A 6,589-nucleotide genomic window follows, 5' to 3' on the forward strand; every position below is an offset into this window, starting at 1 on the left:
AGCTCTGTGGCCACCACTGTTCCCGGAAGGGCTCTGCCTCCATCTTCTATCAGACATTCCTGCCCAGTCCCCGACTGCCAGCGAGGGAGCCTGGGCCTCAAAGCCGTTTGCCGTGGAGGGACACAGGCTCCTTGGAGAAGCAGGCTGATCTTATTTTTCTCCGTAACCGACGGCCTAGGAAAGCGCCAGCCTATGGGTGGGCCATTCAGGGGCTCGGATACTTCTTAAATTAACTCAAAGCAGTAGAATAGCAGAGCTGGAGGAAGTGACCACTGAGCTCACAGAGTTCACTGCCCACACCCCCATTCTACAGATGAAGAAACAGAGGCCAAGCAGCCAAGGTCATGCTGCTCTTTAATGCTGGCCTCTGTTGGGCATACCAAGTGATGAGCTGCACTGAAGGGCCTGAGAGGGGGCTCTGGGGTCAGACAGCTTGGGTTCAAGTCCCACCCCTGCCATTTACTAGCTGTGTGATTAATGACTGTCCTTCCTGTAAAGTGCCACCTCATTTGTTTGTCATGAACACAGAGTTCCTTGAACAGCAGGACAGAATTCTTTAAAGGTTTGCTGTTGCTTTTGTTACTATTATCACCAAGTGAACCCTGAAATGAAGAACAAAGACAGCAAGATTTTTTATTTTAAAAGATTTTAAAATACGATGATGACTGTTTGATTTAATCTATTCAAGTTTGCATTTGACCATTATTAACAACTGCACAATGGATGACTTTTGAGGAAATGTTACTTCATGTCTTTAATTCTCACTAACTACACAGGCTATTCAACAGGAAGCAATTTTTTTTCCAGGAAGAGGGACAAAAAGTTAACAATATCTCTGTACCTCTCGGTTCCCAGTGAGTTGGTTGTGATCTGTCAACCCAACTTTGGGGAAATGCCCTCTCCTCCTGGGCTCGCTGCACTGCCACGTGGCCTCCAGGGGGCGATTTACCCCCACACGAATCCAGTATCTTGGTTCATATCTTTGCTTCAGATCCCTCAAGGACTGCCCATGCACCAGGGCCCCATCTGCCCCGCCAGTCTCACCTGCTGGCCTCCAGGAAACTATCCTGGGTCTCAACCATCCTCTGTTCCTATGCCCGCCCCACTACTCTTCATTTTGTCCTTCAAGTGTGGGCTCCTGTGGCTTGCCACCAAGCAGGGGTCTCCCAGTCCTCCACCTTGGGGAACTGCATCGTCCTGCACAGTGCCTAGCGAAACTGTGTGGAGGCCGGAAGAATACAGAACAACAGGTGCTCAGAGGGGCTGCCTTTCCCACTGCAGGGGCCCTGGAGAGCTTTCTCCCAGCTGGTTATTCACAGGCGCTGAAGCTGTGGAATCTCGATCTTACCAATTTAAAGGGCATCATCACTAATTACAAAAGAAATCATTTTTTCAGTAGCAAAAGGAGAAAAGACTTTGTGCCCCATGCCCCCATCTTTCTTCCTCCGCCTTCAGAGGTGATTCTCACTCTCTGGGCAAGGGTAGAAAGCAACAAACAGAATATTATTTTTCAATGATTCTTCTTTCCCACTCTGAAGATTGCATCCCAAGACTGATGAAGGCTAGGATGGTTTGGCTTCCCTGTACTGAGTATTCAGAGGCTCAGGGTGGAGGGGGTTAGGGAGATAATTCAGCATTATGGAACCAAACAGAGACATTAAAAGGTTCTACTCTAAACAGAAAGGAAGCAGGATGCTATAGAAATGGGAAAACCATCATTGGAAATGAAATAACGAGTTACAATACAATAAACATGAAGATGTAAAAAAGAAAAAGTATATCAAAATACAAAAAGGTGGGAAAGGGAGATGGTAGCAAGAAAAGATAGATTTTTTTCTCTTTCTTTTTCCTTTTTCTCATTATTCTTAGGATGTGTTGGAGCCTACGTGATTATCAGTCTAAAGGAAATAGATATGATAATGGGTTGATATACTTGAAAAATAGGGTAACCACAAATCGAAAGCATATAATAGAGTTGAAAAAAAAAAAAACCAAAAAAGAAACAAACTCTAAATGGCTTAAAGACTTAAACATTAGACAAGACGCTAAAAAACTCTCAGAAGAAAACATAGGCAAAACATTATTTGACATATATCTCAGCAGTGTTTTCCTAGGGCAATCCACCCAAGCAACAGAAAATAAAAGCCAAAATAAACAAATGGGACCTAGTTACACCTATCAGCTATTTCAAAGCAATAGAAACCATAAGCAAAATGAAAAGACAACCTATGGAATGTGAGAAAATATTTGCAAAAGATGAGACTGAACATGGCTTAACTTGTAGACTATAAAAATAGTTCATACAACTTAATAAGAAAAAAAAATAAACAACCCAATCCAAAAATGGGCAGAACAACTAAACAAGCAATTCTCCAATGAAGATATACAAATGGCCAATAGGCATATGAAAAAAAGGCACAATATCGCTAATTATCTTAGAAATGCAAATCAAAACTACAATAAGTTATCATCTCACACTACTCAGAATGGCCACCATTCAAACATCCACTCACCATAGATGCTGGAGAGGCTTGGAGAAAAGGGAACCCTCCTACATTATTGCTGGGAATGTAGTTTGGTGAAGCCAATGTGGAAAACAATATGGAGATACCACAAAAGACTAAAAAAAGACATCATTTGATCCAGCAATCCCACTCCTGGGCATATATCCAGAGGGAACCTTAATTTCAAAATATACCTGCACCCCAATGTTCACAGCAGCATTGTTTTCAATGACCAAGACATAGAAGCAACCTAAACGCCCACTGACAAATGACTGGATAAAGATGTAGTATTTTGATATAAAAGAATATTACACAGTTGTAACAAAGAAGGAAATAATGCCATTTACAGCAACATGGATGGACTTGGAGATTATCACACTAAAGTGAAATAACTCAGACAGAGAAAGACAAGTAACATATGATACCACTTATATGTGGAATTTTTAAAAAAGATACAAATAAACTTATTTACAAAACAAAAACAGACTCACAGACTTAGGAAACAAACTTAGGAGTTTGGGATTAACAATTACAAACTACTATATGTAAAACAGACAAACAGCAAGGATTCACTGTAGAACACAGGGGAAAATGTTCAGTATCTTGCAACCTATAATGGAAAAGAACCTGAAAAAGAATAGACTATGTATATGTACAACTGAATCACTATGCTGTATACCTGAAACTAACAAAACAGCTGTATATCTGAAACTAACTAAACATTGTAAATCAACCACATTTCAATTAAAAAAAAAGATAAGCTCTAAATAGCTGTATTCAAAGAAAATCTTCAAATCTTACCTCCTACAAAAAGTAAAATGGGAAGCTTGAGCAGGACCAAATTATACTGAATGAGAGGTTACATACCTTCTCCAGCACGTGGCCCATGGTACACATACATCGTGTTTTCCTTCAGGTAAGAATGGCCCTTACTGCCCAGGGAGCGAGTCCTGCTGGGACAAGGCCTCTGTGGCAGTGGCCTCCTTGTCACCGCTCCATCTCACCAGAAGGCCAGGGTTTTCAGAGGGGAGGGAACACAGAGCTCATACACTTCAGATATATTTCCTGAGAAAAACTGTGGAAAGACCAAATTCACCTGCAGTGCAGGAAACATGAGCACGGCCCCTAAGCAGACTGACAAACCCGAAGCAAGACGGCCCGATGTTCACATCGGAACCAGAACAAAAACCGTCTGGCCCCAGTTAAACGATCACCATCTCACCTGCAATGAACTGTTCGTACTCATTGTCAGGGATGTTTCTGTTGAGACTTGAGAGATCAAAAAAGTCAGACCAGGGAATCCGTACCTGGTGGATGTCCAGGCTCTGCTAATGGTAGAGGCGGCCCCAAGGGGGTATCACCAGCACCGACTCTTCCATTTTCAGCAGGGTCTTCAGGAGGAAGGCGATGTGGATACAGACGCCCCTACGGAGGCTGAAGCCCTCCGGAGGGTTGACATAACACAGAAGGTACCTGGCAGGGAGCAAAGGAGAGCGGGTCTTCAGAGCCAGGTCTCTGCACAGGAATCCCGGCTTAGATAGAACAGATACAATGGGAATCTCTGCACAGCACATGGCCTAGACTCAAGACACGTTCAGCAGCTTCTGGTTTGTATAGTGGAGGCACTGCCCACCGATCTCTGTGTGGCCAATTATTTCGAGTCCGGGAGCACATGCAGAAGACATCTTGGCATCTGTCTATCAACGCTAAGCACCTGACTAGTACCTGAGCACCCGTTCTCCAGGGAATCTCAAACTTCTTGGCCTAAAGACCCCTGTACACTCTTAAATACTGAGGACTTCAAAAGGCTGCTGTTTATGTGGGTTAAATCTATCAATAGTTCCTGTGTTAGAAGTTAAATAAGAACTTTAAAAAATGCTTATGAGTTCACTTAAAAATAATAACAACCTACTACATGATACCATTAATACTCTTAAGCAAAAAATAAGTATATTTTTCTAAACAAAAATCATTAATGAGAGGAATAGCAGTGATTTTAATTTCTGAGAATCTCTTTTGGACTGGTGAGAGCTTAATTCTATCTGCCTCTACATTACCTGTTTTGTGATATCACAGACTAGGTTTTCCCTGGAAAACCCCACAGGAAACTCGGGAGTGCAAGAGTGTGCAAAAGGCAGGTGACTTCCCGGCGTTCCTACGAAAATAGTCTTGCATCTCAGGGGCCTCGGACTCACTTTGATAACTGCTGCCCTACCCTAGGCGAGACTCTCCTACACAAGAGCCAGGCAAGTGTCCTGGCTTCTTTAATGAGTTACCGCAGCAACACCCCTCCCTTCTCTGTGTTAATGTTTCCCACAACCTCCATTACTGCAGATGAGGATGTAATCCTCAACTGAGGCCTCTAATCCCAGAAGACTACCAACCTTGAAAGGGAGGGCCCATCTACCATCTCTACACCCCGCACAGTCTATTTTGAGTCAAGCCCTAGATAACTGCTAATTGACACTGACCCTTGTCTTATTCCTGAGTTTTAGCGAAGGAGCCAACATCTGGATGGAACTGAAATTTCCCTGCTGATATACAAGGCTGATAAACCACCCTATTCCAACATCTGATTCTGGGGCTCTTCAAAACGCGGGTAAGGCCCCGCTTCATAAAAGACGGGTCCTCCACCTGCCCTTCCCAGGGGTTCTGGGAGGCCGCGGCCACGCAGGGCTACCCGGAGTCGCGGTCCAAGCCCCAGAGCCCGAGGGGGAGGAAAGCCGGAGGCTGTGCCCCAGCCCTGTCCCCCCCGCCCCAACCCGCTCCCCGGCACCACAGCCCTCCCCGGCCGCCACACCAACCCGGATCCCACCCCGGTCCATGTCCACTGGCCCCGCCAACGGCGCTGCCGTACGTTTACCGTCTGTGAGACGCCGCCCCAGAAAGGATGTCGGCCGCCGACTGACGCGGCCAGAACTAGTGGCCCGGCCAAGCAAGCCGCCATCCCCAGCAGCAAACACCGCCATGGTCCCGGGCAGCTGCACACTTCCGGAGCCCGCTGCCTGCCCCAGAAGCGCACGCCAGCCCGCGAGGAGCGCGGCGTCTTTATCCATGGCAACGCCGCGGGGCCCTCCCCTAGCGCTTGCGTCTGCGTCCTCCCGAGGCTAGACGTGCGAGAGCAGAACTTTCGGAGCCAATGGGAGCAAGGGCGCGGCCAGGACGGGGGTGGGGGGAGGCTTATGGGGCAGCTGGGTGGGGCCGGGGCGGGCGGGGCCGCGCGGAGGTCCTCAGCTGCAGGTGGCACCGGCCGGAGGCTGGGCCAATGCTGCCAACAGTGGGCGCGGCGGCGGGGCAGCGGGGCGGGGGCACCCTCACCTGTCTGTGTGCGGGGCTCTGCCTGGGCTCCGCGGCCTCCGCTTGCACCGGAAGTGGACCCAGGCTACCGGTGGGCAAGATAGAGGACTGAGCCCAGGCAGGCACGGCTGGCCAGGTAGGGCACCTGAAGTGCAGATCCGCCAGGCCGGCTGCCGGCCTTGAATACGCGCTGCTAGGCAGTTTCCAAGAAGACGGGATCTGTCCCAAGAGGGGAGGTAGGGCAGGGTGCCAGATGCCTGGTTGGGTGCGGTCTTACAGGAGAGCCACGTTGAGAGGGTGCAGAGCAGCCCCTGTGTTGGCAGGGCTAGGAATTTGGGGTATAGGGTGGGGATGATGTGTGCCATTCCCTGTGGTCTCCCAAAGAACTCGCACCCCCAAGCAAAGGACCCTGCTCCCTCCACCCTTCACTGCATCCCCTGCCTTCCCCAGCACCACCGCCCCTGCCCCCGGAGGGTCCCATGACCTCTCCCCACACCAGGCACCGTCCCTGTTACAGGTACTTATCTCCTGGTGGTTCCAGCCCAAGGGTGGGGGCTGTATCTGACCAGTTAGGATGCCTGGAGCCTTTGTATGAAACCTCAGACTATAATGCAGGCGTGCACAGAGGCCCCTCAAACAGGATGCCCTGCATTCCCTCCCCACCACGCACCCACAGCGCAGCTGCCACACCAGGCCAAGCCTGCTGGAGGACCGCTGTTCCCTCTCCACCTGTCCCTGATCAAGAGTGCACCGCCCACACTGCTGGGTATTTAGTGGGCCTTAGAAGA

The 6,589-nt window shown here is 48.5% G+C and overlaps 1 long non-coding RNA gene across 1 annotated transcript; it reads right to left on the bottom strand.

The window, feature by feature from the left end:
- Positions 1–372: 372 nt before the first annotated feature.
- On the bottom strand, positions 373–3,942 carry LOC140694891 (uncharacterized). The gene is made up of 3 exons (XR_012070559.1): positions 3,727–3,942; positions 3,372–3,579; positions 373–602 (listed from the first exon to the last, which is right to left on the bottom strand). It is a non-coding gene; the product is annotated as an uncharacterized lncRNA (long non-coding RNA).
- Between the last annotated feature and the right edge of the window lie 2,647 nt (positions 3,943–6,589).

The sequence above is a fragment of the Vicugna pacos genome, unplaced genomic scaffold, assembly GCF_048564905.1.
Source record: "Vicugna pacos unplaced genomic scaffold, VicPac4 scaffold_107, whole genome shotgun sequence".
Lineage (NCBI taxonomy): Eukaryota > Metazoa > Chordata > Mammalia > Artiodactyla > Camelidae > Vicugna > Vicugna pacos.